Source organism: Bubalus kerabau, chromosome 18, assembly GCF_029407905.1.
Source record: "Bubalus kerabau isolate K-KA32 ecotype Philippines breed swamp buffalo chromosome 18, PCC_UOA_SB_1v2, whole genome shotgun sequence".
Taxonomy (NCBI): domain Eukaryota; kingdom Metazoa; phylum Chordata; class Mammalia; order Artiodactyla; family Bovidae; genus Bubalus; species Bubalus kerabau.
In genome coordinates this window covers 57,382,706-57,399,378 of record NC_073641.1, presented here as the reverse complement: position 1 = coordinate 57,399,378, position 16,673 = coordinate 57,382,706, and positions in this window count along the sequence as shown.

The window sequence follows — 16,673 nt, the reverse complement described above, 5'->3', positions numbered from 1 at the left end:
TTTATTTTTGAAATTCAGTTCAGTTCAGTCACTCAGTCGTGTCTGACTCTTTGCAACCCCATGAACCGCAGCAAGACAGACCTCCCTGTCCATCACCAACTCCCGAAATCTACCTAAACTCATGTCCATTGAGTCGGTGATGCCATCCAACCATCTCACCCTCTGTCATTCCCTTCTCCTCCTGCCCTCAATCTTTCCTACCATCAGCGTATTTTCAAATGAGTCAGCTCTTTGCATCAGGTGGCCAAAGTATTGGAGCTTCAGCTTCAATATCAGTCCTTCCAATGAACACCCAGGACTGATCTCCTTTAGGATGGACTGGTTTGATCTCCTTGCAGTCCAAGGGACTCTCAAGAGTCTTCTCCAACACCACACCACAGTTCAAAAACATCAATTCTTTTGTGCTCAGACTTCTTCATAGTCCAACTCTCACAACCATACATGACTGCTGGAAAAACCATACCCTGACAAGATGGACCTTTGTTGACAAAGTAATGTCTCTGCTTTTTAATGTGCTGTCTAGGTTGGACATAGCTTTTCTTCCAAGGAGCAAGTGTCTTTTAATTTCATGGCTGCAATCACCATCTGCAGTGATTCTGGAGCCCCCCAAAATAAAGTCTGACACTGTTTCCTCTCTTTTCTCATCTATTTGCCATGAAATGATGGGAACAGAGTCTGTGATCTTCGTTTTCTGAATGTTGAGCTTTAAGCCAACTTTTTCACTCTCCACTTTCACTTTCATCACCAGGCTCTTTAGTTCCTCTTCACTTTCTGCCATAAGGGTGGTGTCATCTGCATACCTGAGGTTATTGATATTTCTCCTGGCAATCTTGATTCCAGCTTGTGCTTCTTCCAGCCCAGCATTTCTCATGATGTACTCTGCATATAAGTTAAATAAGCAGGGTGACAATATACAGCCTTGACGAACTCCTTTTCCTATTTAGAACCAGTCTGTTGTTCCATGTCCAGTTCTAACTGTTGCTTCCTGACCTGCATATAGGTTTCTCAAGAGTCAGGTCAGGTGGCCTGGTATTCCCATCTCTTTCAGAATTTTCCACAGTTTATTGTGATCCACACAGTCAAAGGTTTTGGCATAGTCAATAAAGCAGAAATAGATGTTTTCCTGGAACTTTCTTGCTTTTTCAATGATCCAGTGGATGTTGCCAATTTGATCTCTGGTTCCTCTGCCTTTTCTAAAACCAGCTTGAACATCTGGAAGTTCACAGTTCCCATATTGCTGAAGCCTGGCTTGGAGAATTTTGAGCATTACTTTACTAGCGTGTGAGATGAGTGCAAATGTGTGGTAGTTTGAACATTCTTTGGCATTGTCTTTCTTTGAGATTGGAATGAAAACTGACCTTTTCCAGTCCTGTGGCCACTGCTGAGTTTTCCAAATTTGCTGACATATCGAGTGTAGCACTTTCTAAAATTAATAATCCACTTATTAAACTTCAAATGTGAAACTCTAAAGCTCTTATTTATCATCAAGTTTTTAGGGTTGACTAAATATCTCATTACTCTAATAAATTAGATAACTTTTAATAATCATATTAAAGATAATTTTACAAATAATTCTCCATATTTTAATATTTTAAAAAAATTTATAATTTTAATACACTTGATTCTCATTTGGGGAGTATCATTTTGCTCACCCCAAATAAAATGTCAAATTCCTATGTAGCAAAACCGTTCATGAAATACTAATAAATTAAACTTATGCCCTGGAAAAGTCTAATTTTTTATGGTCTAATTTTTTTTGGGGGTAAATTAAGTGAAATTTCAAGTTAATTTTATGAATCTAAAACAATTACTCAAGAGGTATTTTAAATTGAAATTGCAAACTAATCTATTGATGAAAGAAGCAAAATTATATTAATACTTACCTAAATTTAAAACACCAAATATATGAAAATTATCCCTTATGAAGAATTATTATTATTAAGGGTTTGGTTATCTTTGCTGTTTAATATCTACTTTTAAAACCTTAATAAAACAAACAAAACCTTAATTTTTGTATCCCCTCAGATTCAAACATTGAAGTCCTAGCCGGCCCCCATTGTGATTGTATTTGAAGATGGGTCTCTTAAGAGGTAAATAAGGTTATATAAGGGGCTTCCCTGGTGGCTCAGTGGTAAAGAATCTGTCTTAATGTGAGAGATGTGGGTTCTATCCCTGGGTCAGAAACATCCCCTGGAAATGAAATGGCAACCCACTCCGGTATACTTGCCTGGGAAATCCCATGGACAGAGAAGCCTGGTGGTATACAGTCTATGGGGTCACAAAATAGTTGGACACAACTGAGATACTAAGCAATGGGGTTATAAGAGGTTATGAGGGTGGATCTTAATATGATAGATTGAGTCTCATAAAAGATGAGAGAGATATTTCTCTCTCTGTCCTCACACTCAGACAAGCAACAGGTCATGTCGGCACACAGTGAGACGGTGGCCACCTGCAAGTCAAGAGACGCACCCTCAGAATGAAACTGCCAGGCTAACACCTTGATCTTATACTTCTTAGCATCCAGAATGGTGAGAAATAAATTTCTGTTGTTTAAGCCACTCAGTCTATGATATTTTGTTATGCAGCTCAAGCAGATTAAAGCAGTTCTCAACTGAGGGTGAGATTAAGAAAACTGACATGGGTTTAGAGAGAGGAGGAAAAAATGTATTATTCTAGTTGAGTGGAAGGCTATGTTGCTGAGAGGTATATTGTGTGATTGTAGCAGTAAGGATTCAATGAGGTTTGTGTTCATGGGTTTAAAATTACACTAGAGTAAGCAATGGCACCCCACTCCAGTACTCTTGCCTGGAGAATCCCATGGACGGAGGAGCCTGGTAGGCTGCAGTCCCTGGGGTTGCGAACAGTCGGACATGACTGAGGGACTTCACTTTCACTTTTCACTTTCATGCATTGGAGAAGGAAATGGCAACCCACTCCAGTATTCTTGCCTGGAGAATCCCAGGGATGGGGGAGCCTGGTGGGCTGCCATCTATGGGGTCGCACAGAGTCGGACACGACTGAAGCGACTTAGCAGCAGCAGCAGCAGCAGCAGCAAGCAAATAGATGGGGAAACAATGGAAACAGTGACAGACCTTATTTTGGGGGGCTCCAAAATCTGCATATGGTGACTGCAGCCATGAAACTAAAAGATGCTTGCTCTTTGGAAGAAAAGTTATGACCAACTTAGACAACATATTTAAAAGCAGAGACATTACTTTGCCAACAAAGTTCTGTCTAGTCAAAGCTGTGGTTTTTCCAGTAGTCATGTATGGATGGGAGAGTTGGACTATAAAGAAAGCTGAGAGCCGAAGAAATGATGCTTTTGGACTGTGGTGTTGGAGAAGACTCTTGAGAGTCCCTTTGACTGCAAGGAGATCCAACCAGTCCATCATAAAGGAAATCAGTACTCAATATTCATTGGAAGGATGGATGCTGAAGCTGAAACTCCAATACTCTGGCCATCTGAAGCAAAGAGCTGACTCATTTGAAAAGACTGTGATGCTGGGAAAGATTGAAGGGAGGAGAAGGGGCTGACAGAGGATGAGATGGTTGGATGGCATTACCGATTCAATGGTAACCTGGCGTGCTGCAGTCCATGGGTTCACAAAGAGCTGGACATGACTGAGTGACTGAATTGAACTGAAGTGTAAGTATGATTTTTTTATTCAGGCACATAGCTGTGTGGGTTCCAGTGGGTTCAAATGCATGTACAGTTGTGCCTAGCCAGGGCCGTGGTCTTACCAAGTGAAAAATCAAAGTGAGAAGGGGGATAGGGAGTGGACAGCAGCTATAGTGACATGATTACAATGATTAAACATGGAATTTAAGTTTGTTGGGGGAAGAGGGTGGTGAATGATCCTACTAACAGAATGAGGGACAGAGATGAGTGATAGAATCCAAGACCTGGAGATTCTGTCAGAGCCAAAGGATGGATGGTAGGGGGATGATGGAAGGAGGGAATGAAAGGCAAAAATTGTGGTCAATGAATTGAGATGCTTAAATTGAGATTATGGAGCTTTCCTAGTGACAAAATCTATACCAGGGTCATAGAAGTCACTTGTTGAGGTAGGTTGCTATTTAACATCATCACATCATTGGAGGTGAAAGACTCAAGAAATGAAGAGAGGAGAGAAACAAAACAAAACAAAACAAACTGTTGGAAGGAAAATCTGCATTTACACTTGCAGATTTGGTATTGGAAAGAGTGACAAGGACCCAGAAGCTAAAATCATTGACATAAAAGAGGAGTAACTGGAGTCTGTGAAAATCAGTAACAATGGGGGCAATGAGTGGTATAATCTGATTACATCAGAATCATATCTGAGAAATTTGAATATCAAAAAATATTTTAAAATAACGCACGTATTTTCAAGTGCAATGAGACATTTACCAAGAAATATCTTTGACTAAGCCATTGAAAGCCTCAAAACATTATACTGGTAAAGACACAGAGGGTGATTGCAGAAAAGAAAGCTCTTAAATGAGAAAATAATATCAAAATGAGAAATTAATATTAAAGATACTTTAAACAAAATCCCATGTATTTGGAAATAAAATGTCTGCTTTTAAATGATGGGTGTATCTAAGAAGCCATAACAAGGAAAATTAGAAAGTATTTGTAATAGAATAAAAATGAATAGAGAATTTACTAGAATTTGTTGCAGGCAGCTGAAGCTGCTCAATGCAATTAAATATCATATGTAGTCCTTTATTTTTATTTTTTTTTACTTTACAATATTGTATTGCTTTTGCCATACATCAACATGAATCTGCCACGGGTGTACACGTGTTCCCCATCCTGAAGCCCCCTCCCACCTCGCTTCTCATACCATCCCTCTGGGTCATCCCAGTGCACCAGCCCCAAGCTTCCTGTATCCTGCATAGAACCTGGACTGGTGATTCATTTCTTATATGATATTATACATGTTTTAATGCCATTCTCCCAAATCATCCCCCCCTCCCTCTCCCACAGAGTCCAGAAGACTGTTCTATACATCTGTGTCTCTTTTGCTGTCTTGCATACAGGGTTGTCATTACCATCTTTCTAAATTCCATATATATGCATTAGTATACTGTATTGATGTTTCTCTTTCTGGCTTACTTCAACTCTGTATAATAGGCTCCAGTTTCATCCACCTCATTAGAACTGATTCAAATGTATTTTTTTTAATGGCTGAGTAATGCTCCATTGTGTAGTCTTGAATAAGGTATGAAAACAAATAATGGATACAAGCATAAGTAGCCTGCCAGGCTCCTCTTACCATGCTATTTTCCAGGCAAGAATACTGGAGTGGGTTTACATTTCCTTCTCCAGGGGATCTTTCCAACCCAGAGATTGAACCTGGGTCTCCTACATTGCAGGCAGACTCTTTACCATCTGAGCTATCAGGGAAGCCCTTTTCCTAGTTTTGGTCCCTATTTTTTCCTTACTTCTATAAATTCTAGGTGCTTCAAATTCCTTAGCTTTATAAAAACTTTGCAACATAAGTAAGGATTTTGTAATTGGCTTTTCATACTGTTAATTTAAATTTCTCTTAGTTCTTCTAAGCTATGTACCTCTAGTCCTTGTACTTTCCAACTTCCAACATTTTATTGCTGTGGTTTCCTGTCCAATCATGTCTGTGGCTTTTAAAGTTATATTTTAAAGTTTTTAAAATTATGATACTTTAATGCCTTTTTTGTTGGGGTTTGGAGCAAAAGCTAAAGAAGATGGGTATGTCAAATATAATTAATTTACCTGGAAGTATTTTGTAGAGTTAAGCTTATTAATATTTATCACATACAATGATATAACTGGTACCAGGCCAGAGTTTTTTTTTTTTTTTAATAAATTGAAAATAGTCTCAGAGATTCAATAGAGCTTTCAGTTTTTTCTTCTAAACACAACATGTTCATTGGGAGCATTCACTCCTATATATTTAAGAGCACACAAAAAATCTTTTTTACGAGGACCAGTTCTATAAATTCAGTGGGTGCAGAGCATAATGGTGGGACATCTGTCCATTTAAACTGTGGAAAATTGAGCAATTCAAGGTATCAAACACATAGATGCTTTTTTGCAGTAAAAAATAAAAAATTCTAACGACTTAGTTTTCGAGGCAAGGAAAGATCAAGTGAAAGACAGATTTTACGCCCATTCCCAGGTGTAGGATTCTTATGATGTGGCAATAATTTCTCGGATCTGCAATCTATCTGCTGCATAGTGATGTCTGTGACAACAGGGTGCCACCAACACAGTCTCATGGAAACTGTGTACCTGGAAAGAATTCACAAAAACAGTTACCTCTATATACAAAAATGAGAACAGTTTTTATTCTTGAGAGCCTTTAGATTTCGTCTTAAATTAGATAATCAAGATTTCTATTGCTTCCTCCCCACATAAGGCCTTACCATTTGATTTTCCATGCATTGACAATAGGCTATATCCTTGTTTATTTGAGAGAGTTGGATTCCTTTTCCTTTCAGGAAACAGATGGGATATTTTCTTTGGGGCTAAACTTTATGCTGTTGTAAAATGAAGACTTCATTTAAGAACATTTTGTAATCAAGTAAGGGAAGATCAAATAAATCTTGACCTTGGTTATTTTTTGAGCATTTTTGTGATATTCAAATGAAGATGTTTTCTTTCTCAAATCACCAATTATTTAAATACATTTTAACAGGGCTTCCCTGATGGCTCAGATGGTAAAGAATCTGCCTGCAATGCAGGAGACCTGGCTTGGATCCCTGGGTCGGGAAGATCCAGGTTGGCAATCGACTCCAGTATTCTTCCCTTGGAAATCCCATGAATAGAGAAAGCTACAGGCCATGGGGTCACAAGAGTCAGACAGGACTGAGCAACTTACACTGTAACAGGGAAGAAGCTTTAATCTAGCAAAATCATAAAATGAAAGAGCCAAGAGTGTAGTGAGAGACAGTTTACCGCATACCTCAGTATGCAATAGTGCTTCAGAGTAAAATATTTTAATGGCAGTTTAGTTGAGACGGCTCTTTTGTCTTCCTCTCCATAAAACTTCCTCTCAAGTAGGGTGAGTCAGGTACATTTAGGATTCAACTAAGGGGAGGTAGAGATGAGGATACTGCTGGTTTGTATTCAGGGGGTTATATCCGAGTGATTTTCACATTCATGTATAGTTCAGTTACTGTTACCTGATTATATCTGTTTTTTTTTTTTTTTTTTTTTTAATGCACTGAAAGTATCTGGGTTGTAGGGCTTCCCTGGTAGCTCAGCTGGTAAAGAATCTGCTTGTAATGCAGGAGACCCTGGTTTGATTCCCGGGTCAGGAAGATCTACTGGATAAGCAATAGGGTACTTACTCCAATATTCTTGGGCTTCTCTAGCTGGTAAAGAATCTGCCTGCAATGTGGGAGACCTGGGTTTGATCCCTGGGTTGGAAGATCCCCTGGAGAAGGGAACAGCTACCCACTCCAGTATTCTGGCCTGGAGAATTCCATGGATTGTATAGTCCATGGGGTCGCAAAGAGTCAGACATGACTGAATGACTTTCAATTCACTTCAAAGTAGAAACAGGTTTTGAAATGTGTTATAGACTAAGAATTTGTTTCCACACTGCCCCACACTCCAGTTCATTTATTGAAGTCCTAATCCAAAATGTGATGGTATTTGGAGATAGGGTCTTTGGGAGATAATTAGAAGAATCATGAGGGTTGGGTCCTCAAGACAGGATTATCGTTCTTATAAGAAAACACTTCCTGGGTGGCTCAGTGGTAAAGAATCTTCCTATCAATGCAGGAGATACAGGAAACGTGAGTTTAATCCCTCTATTGGGAAGATCTCCTAGAGGAGGTCATGGCAAGCCACTCCAGTATTCTTGCCTGAGAAATCCCAGGGACACAGGAGCCCAGTGGGCTATAGTCAATGGGGCCACAAGGAGTCAGACATGACTGAATGACTGAGCACACACACATGCAAGAAAAGGAAGAGAGACTAGAGCTTTCTGTCTCCCTCACTATGTAAAAATACTTCAAGAAGGTGACTGTCTACCAGGAAGAAGGCCCTCACCAAGAAACCAGCCTTCTAGCACCTTGATCTTGGGTTTCTCAGCCTCCATACAGTATGAAACAAAATATCCATTGTTCAAATCAGACAGCCTATGGTATTTTGTTATAAGCAGCCTGATCAGATTAAGACAAAAAAACAAGTCTGTGGAAAATGTCCTTAATCATCAGATGTGTAAAACTGAAATACAAAATTTAGATCTCACTGAATCAATTTCTTTCAAAAATGGACTAAATGCTACAAATGCAATTATAAATGCGCCAAATTTGATTTTTGATGGAAAGTCTGTGATATATATATTTTATCAGAATTCACATGTTTTTAAGGACACAAACATGCTGTACTACAAATGGCACAGGTACCCATGTGTGGAGTCATGTATTTCATACATCTCAGTACATCAGATCCTACTGGGTCTGTCCTGGCTGAGGTTTGACAGATCAATACGAAACTGTGTGCAAAATTGCCTAAAGAAACCCACTGTTCCCACAATTTCATGAATTAAGTCAATGTGGGCTTGGTTACACAATTACGTAGCTTAACCTCCAACAGTGACAATTTAATCTGAGAGCACTCTTAAACAATAATTTTTGAAGGAAACTTAAAAACATAACTTTCAGACAGATATAAATGCAATCATATGTTAAAAATTTTATTTAACTCATTATTTAACTCATGAATTAGGAAACTGAGACCATGTTAAATAAGCTCAAAAGGAAATCCAAACAGATATATATACAGGAGTATATATATACACACAAAAATAAGGTTCAATTGATTTATTTCTTCTCCCACTGTGGACGAAGTTAGTATTATCTCCAGTTTTACATTCATTTCAGCATTTTTGAAATATTGAATTGAATTTTTGAAATATGTTGAATTGAATGTGAAACAAGAGATAAAACTTAACTTCGTCCACGGTGGGGGAAAGAAATCAATTGAACCTGTACTTTTTATATATACAGACAAGAATTATTGTGTATTTCTATCAAGTATATATATCTACTGTTTATCGAGTGAGAAAATATCTCACTAAGAATCATTAAGATAACCCAGAAGGATGTACCCTAGATGAGAGATGCACAAACTTTTCCTGTAAAGAGTTAGGCAGCAAATATTGGGCAATACTGCCTGTGCTGTGAGTACTCAAGTCAGCCATTGTAGAGCTATAATAGCCACTGATAACAGAACAAATGGATATGGTTGTGTATGAATAGGAGAAGGCAATGGCACCCCACCCCAGTACTCTTGCCTGGAAAATTCCATGGATGGAGGAGCCTGGTGGGCTGCAGTCCATGGGGTCGCGAAGAGTCGGACTTGACTGAGCAACTTCACTTTCACTTTTCATTTTCATGCATTGGAGAAGGAAATGGCAACCTAATTCAGTGTTCTTGCCTGGAGAATCCCAGGGACGGGGGAGCCTGGTGAGCGGCAGTCTATGGGGTCGCACAGAGTTGGACATGACTGAAGCGACTTACCAGCAGCAGCAGTGTATGAATAAAACCTTATTTTCAGAAGCTGATGGTGGGCTAGTGGGTTGGTTTTGTCAGCCCCTCTTCAAGATGGTGCAGAGTTGTATATGGAAACACATCATTCCCCCTGTACCACTTTAATCCAAGTTCAAGGCTTGAGAATTCCTCACTACACAGATGATTTGAAGCTAGATTGCAATTTTGGGAAAGGGTTAGTTTAATTTCAGGAGACTTCCTTGATGGCCCAGTTGATAAAGAACTCACCTACAATGTAGGAGACTCAGTCTCTGGGTCAGGAAGATATCCTGGAGAAGGAAATGACAACCCACTCCAGTATTCTTGCCTGGGAAATCCCATGGGCAGAGGAGCCTGGTGGGCTACCGTCCATAGGGTCACAAGACTTAGAAACAACTTATTGACAAAACCCCCCACCCAGTTTAATTGCAATTAACATTACTTTGAAATCTAATCCTCTGAATCTGTGTTTCAAGAAAGGGGTTTGTTAGAATTCCCAACCAAACAATTTGGAACTCAGGTGGCTTGTGATAGTTTTCCCTTGGTCCTGTGTTATTTCTCAAGTCCATTATATCTCACAGCTTTTCTTTCATAATTAAAAAAAACATTTTCAGGGAAAAAATAACTTTTGAGTTCTGACCTTATATTTATTATTTTTTTCTTCTAGATTTTGGCCTGGTAAATATTTATTTAATGGTTGTTACTTTTAGGATGATTTTTAAAAAGCATATTTAATCCTTATTTTTCATTATCCTTGTTTGAAGTGTTGGTCTGAATTATCAGCTGACGTTAATGTTCACAGAAACCTCATTTTGTTGAAGCTTTAAATATGCAGAAGCCTCATTTTGTTGATGCTTTAAACATCCATATAGTATTGCAGAAAGTAACCTGCATTGAATGTCCTTTGGGCTTTATCATCTCACTAGTAATAATAAAATATATTATTTTGCTCAATCTATTCTATTCTGAACCATTTCCTTTCATTTTACAAAACCTAAAATTAAGATCCTTTCTTTGATAAGAAATAGAAAGCAGTTATATATCATTCAAAATATTTTAGCACTGGTTTCATAAATGATGGATTATCTTCTGATATTTAAAATATAGTTTGCTTTACCAATATTGGATAATTTTTAAGAAATAAATCTACTGTATAAAAATTTTGTTTTTGACTATGATTATTTTTAAAAGAAGCATAGCAATTTATGTCACAGATTATAATTTTTCTTTCTACTAAAATACTCCAAGTAAAAAAGAAGCAAAATCATGAGAAAACATATTTGACAGAGGTAATAAAGTCTATTTCAAATAAATATATATATGTAAAAGTTTTAAATCATAAAAGGATAAGCTTATTTTTAATACATTAAAGTTTTTAAATGTGTTAAAAATTTGGCTGAAGATACATTACACAAAATTAGAAGGAAAAAAAAAAGACACAACCTAGGAGAAGACTCTGGTAATTTATGCCATGCTAATTGATATGGACCCACCATCCAGAATGAATGACAAATAATTAAGAAAATGCAAACAATGCCAAAGAAAAATTGGCAACTATATGAATTCATTGAAGCTGAAATTCCATGGCCAATAAGTCATAAGAGTCAATAAACAAACAATGAAATGCACAACCTCTTTAGATATTATCAAGGGAAATAAAACACAATAGAAAATAACTTCATGTGCTTAAAATAGTAAAGAGCAGTATCTCTTCTCTTCACTACTCATTGGCCAGTACTAGTCACATGGTCTCACTTAAATTCAAGTGGGCAGAAATGACTGAAAAGCAGAGATAAGATATACTCGATGAGTGGCACAAATGGTTAGCATTGCTGCTATTAATACCATGCATAACAATTTGGTAATGTCCATTAAAGGTGAAGTTGTGTGTAATCCATGACTTGGTATTTCGATTTCTAGGAAACAAGTGGAAATACTTCTGTACATATGCAAGAGGTGATATATATTTTAAAAGTTCTTAGAAGCATTGCTTGCAATAGAGAAAAATGGCTATGAAAGAAATAAAATTATTCTGGCATATCCACACAATCGAATGTTTTATAGTCATTAAAATGAGTGTTCTAGGATCCCTTAATCAGCCTGGATAATTCTTAAAACACACAATGAATAGGAGAAAAAATAAACTAGGCATTTAGTGTATATAAAATGATCTATGAGAACTTGAAAATACTGAAAGCAATACTTTATGTTGTTTAAGAATCACTCTTGATCTCAAAAACATGAACTCATGAGTAGAAATTACGTTTGATGCCTTCAGGAAGATGAGTCACCTCTGCAGGGAGGTGGGGGGCCAGGAGCTAGATATCATAGTGGAATACAAAGGGAATATTAACTCCTTCAGGGTCCTCTTAGTGTTAATTTAAAGCAAATGGAGCAAAATATTCAGTGTGGCTAGTAACCAGTTCCAGTTCAGTCGCTCAGTCGTGTCCGACTCTTTGCAACCCCAGGGACTGCAGCATACCAGGCCTCCTTGTCCTTAATCAACTCCTGGAGTTTACTCAAACTCATGTCCATCAAGTCAGTGATGCCATCCAGCCATCTCATCCTCTGTCATCCCCTTCTCCTCCTGTCCCCAATCCCTCCCAGCATCAGGGTCTTTTCCAATGAGTCAACTCTTCCCATGAGGTGGCCAAAGCATTGGAGTTTCAGCTTTAGCATCAGTCCTTCCAATAAATACCCAGGGCTGATCTCCTTTAGAATGGACTGGTTGGATCTCCTTGAAATGGCAACCAACTCCAATGTTCTTGCCTGGAGAATCCCAGGGACGGGGGAGCCTGGTGGGATGCTGTCTATGGGGTCCCACAGAGTCAGACACGACTGAAGCGACTTAGCAGCAGCAGCAGTCCAAGGGACTCTCAAGAGTCTTCTCCAACACCACAGTTCAAAAGCATCAATTCTTCGGTGCTCAGCCTTCTTCACAGTCCAAATCTCACATCCATACATCACCACTGGAAAAACCATAGCCTTGACTAGACGGACCTTTGTTGGCAAAGTAATGCCTCTGCTTTTGAATATGCTATCTAGGTTGGTCATAACTTTCCTTCCAAGGAGTAAGCGTCTTTTAATTTCATGGCTGCAATCACCATCTTGCAGTGATTTTGGAGCCCTCAAAAATAAAGTCTGACACTGTTTTCACTGTTTCCCCATCTATTTCCCATGAAGTGATGGGACCAGATGCCATGATCTTCATTTTCCGAATGTTGAGTTTTAAGCCAACTTGTTCACTCTCCACTTTCACTTTCATCAAGAGGCTTTTTAGTTCCTCTTCGCTTTCTGCCATAAGGGTGGTGTCATCTGCATATCCGAGGTTATTGATATTTCTCCTGGCAATCTTGATTCCAGCTTGTGCTTCTTCCAGCCCAGCGTTTCTCATGATGTACTCTGCATATAAGTTAAATAAGCAGGGTGACAATATACAGACTTGACCTACTCCTTTTCCTATTTGGAACCAGTCTGTTGTTCCATGTCCAGTTCTAACTGTTGCTTCCTGATCTGCATATAGGTTTCTCAAGAGGCAGGTCAGGTGGTCTGGTATTCCCATATCTTGAAGAATTTTCCACAGTTTATTGTGATCCACACAGTCAAAGGCATTGGCATAGTCAATGAAGCAGAAATAGATGTTTTTCTGGAACACTCTTGCTTTTTTGATGATCCAGTGGATGTTTGCAATTTGATCTCTGGTTCCTCTGCCTTTTCTAAAACCAGCTTAAACATCTGGAAGTTCACGGTTCACGTATTGCTGAAGCCTGGCTTGGAGAATTTTGAGCATTACTTTACTAGCGTGTGAGATGAGTGCAGTTGTGTGGTAGTTTGAGCATTCTTTGGCATTGCCTTTCTTTGGGATTGGAATGAAAACTGACATTTACCAGTCCTGTGGCCACTGCTGAGTATGGCTAGTTTACATGTGGGCATTTAGAATAACGTTTTTTCATTATTTGCTTGACATTTTTCTAATTAGAAAATAAAATAAGGGGATAGAATGAGTGGTGGGGTAATCTTGAAATGTCTGGCATCAGAAAGCTCTTTTAAATAATGCATGCATAGCTGAAACCTGACTTAGATAAATAGACATATTTCACAGTGATAAGATTAAAGTTTTAAATGACCATAAAATGAAATAGATGCAAAGGAAGAGGGAGTATCTTCCTGTTTCTTCCAGCTTCTCCAGTCACTCTAGATAGCACTTAATTTGGTTTGACCTTGTGCTTGGTCCCACAAAGACCTTCCCTCCAAATTCTTGACATTTCCTATAAGAGAAATGTTCAGTTTTGACAAAAGTTATCACAATTTACAATTTTCAACACTTTTGTGCATATTATTTGGGTCTTCCTGAGAATGCAAGCATCCAGAGATCATCCAGAGATAAGAATGCCGCATCATACTTATATAAGAGCCTAACATGGTGGATATGACAGTTGGACTATAATGAAAGCTGAGCACCAAAGAACTGATGCTTTTGAACTGTGGTGTTGGAGAAGAATCTTGAGAGTCCCTTGGACTGCAAGGAGATCCAACCAGTCCATCCTAAAGGAAATCAGTCCTGAGTATTCATTGGAAGGACTGATGTTGAAGCTGAAACTCCAATACTTTGGCCACCTGATGTGAAAAGCTGCCTCATTTGAAAAGACTCCGATGCTGAGAAAGATTGAAGGCAGGATAAGGGGCCGACAGAGGATGAGATGGTTGGATGGCATCACCGACTCAATGGACATGAGTTTGAATAAACTCCGGGAGTTGGTGATGGACAGGGAGGCCTGGTGTGCTGCAGTCTGTGGGGTCACAAAGAGCTGGACATGACTGAGTGACTGAACTGAATGGTGTTATTTTAGGAATGAACTCCTTCAGTATACCTTGAAGTACTCAGAGATTTAATGTAATCATCACACTCACTGGTAGAGGGATTATAACCAATTGGGTGTGTGCATATGTGTGTGTGTGTGTGTGTGTGTGTGTGTGTGTGTGTGTGTGTTTGGGAAGTGAGTGGCAAACTGGTGGGGCTGGGGCAAACACAGAAATATTTCCATATAGGGTCATTTGCTCTCAAGTTGGGGATGGTGGAAGCACCTAACAAATGATTACGTATGTGTGTCTTGCACATTGTAGGTTTATCTACTATAATGCAATATGCGTGTTTCTAAAACCCCCTCGAGGGCCTTCCTGGTGGCTCAGTGGTAAAGAATCCATCTGCCAGTGCTGGAGATGCAGGTTCAGTTCCTGGGTCAGGAAGATTTCCTGGAGTAGGAAATGGCAACCCATTCCCATATTCTTCCTGGGACATCCTGTGGACTGAAAAATCTGGCGGGCTGTAGTCTGTGGGTTTCAAAAGAGTCAGACACGACTTAGGGACTAGACAACAATAACAAAACCCCCTCAAGTTCTGCAGAATCATTAGATTAAAGGCTCTTATGTCCAAAACAAAGTCAAAAGTAGGCCACTAAAACCACAGACCACATTGTAGTGAAAGTGTGAAAGTGTTAGTTTCTCAGTCATGTCAGACTCTTTACAACCCCATGGACTGTAACCACCAAGCTCCTTTGTCCATGGAATTCTCCAGGCAAGAATACTGGAGTACATTGACATTTCCTTCTATGGATCGTCCTGATCCAAGGATCCAACCCGCATCTCCTGCATTGCAGGCAGATTCTTTACTGCCTGAACTACCAAGGAAGCCCCAAGAAAAGAGTACTCCTAATAAAAATACTAGTAAAGTTGATCAGATTTTCTAATGAATAAACAAATAGTTCAATACATATTGGACTTAAACCTAAGAATGACAGCAGTTTTATAGAAAGGTTGAGATCACAGAGTTATGAAGATAAAGAATGAATGCACAAAGATACCATAACCCTTCCAAGACAAGCTAATGGCTCAGTTGAGTCTAAGAAAAGAACATGAGGTGAATGGGTACTCACATAGAGTATTAGATTTTTCCATGGCTGGCTACATCAGCTGTAGTAGGACATTTTGAGTTTAGTTGACATTCTGTGAGAGTACAAAGCAAGTTTACTTTGCTTTATTAATTTTATGTCTTTTGTTATGAAAGTACTTTAAGACTTTTTTATGACTATTTCTTTTTCTTTTCTTAAGCTTGGATGCTTTTAACTTCTTTCCATATCTGAACTTTCTGGAATTTTGTTTATGTATAATATTTAGTGAAGACCAATGAATGACTATATGTGCTTTCACGTGGCTACCCACAAGTTAATGCATTCTAACTCTTGCTTTGATAAAATTAAAATAAAAATTTCACATATATTTATATATTTTTTCTAGTAAGTAAGGGACTCATAAATAATACTTATTTTAGATAAAAAACTAGGTGAATGCTATGTTAATCAGTTCAATTCAGTTCAGTAGTTCAGTTGCATCTGACTCTTTGGGACCCCATGGGCTGAAGCACACCAGTTTCTCTGGTTCCTCTGTCCATCACAACGTTTGCTTGGTGTTTGCTCAAACTCATGTTCATTGAGTTGGTGATGCCATCCAACCATCTCATCCTCTGTCATCCCCTTCTCCTCCTGCCTTCAATCATTCCCAGCATCAGGGTCTTTTCCAATAAGTCAGTTCTTCACATCAGGTGGCCAAAGTATTGGAGTTTCAGCTTCAACATCAGTCCTTCCAATGAATACTCAGGACTGATTTCCTTTAGGATGGACTGGTTGGATCTCCTTGCAGTCCAAGGGACTCTCAAGAGTCTTCTCCAACACCACAAGTTCAAAAGCATCAATTCAGCACTCAAAAAAGCACTCAGCTTTCTTTATAGTCCATCTCTCACATCCATATATGACTGCTGGAAAAACTATAGCTTTGATTAAGTGGACCTTAGTCGGCAAAGTAAAGTCTCTGCTTTTTAGTATGCTCTCCAGGTTGGTCATAGCTTTTCTTCCAAGGAGTAAGCATCTTTTTATTTCATGGCTGCAATTACCATCTGCAGAGATTTTGGAGCTCAAGAAAATTAAGTCTGTCACTGTTTCCACTGTTTCTCCATCTATTTGCCATGAAGTAATGGGACCGGATGCCATGATCTTTGTTTTCCGAATGTTGAGTTTTAAGGCAACTTTTTTGCTCTCCTCTTTCACTTTCATCAAGAGGCTCTTTTCTTGCTCTTTGATTTCTGCCTAAGGGTGGTGTCATCTGCATAT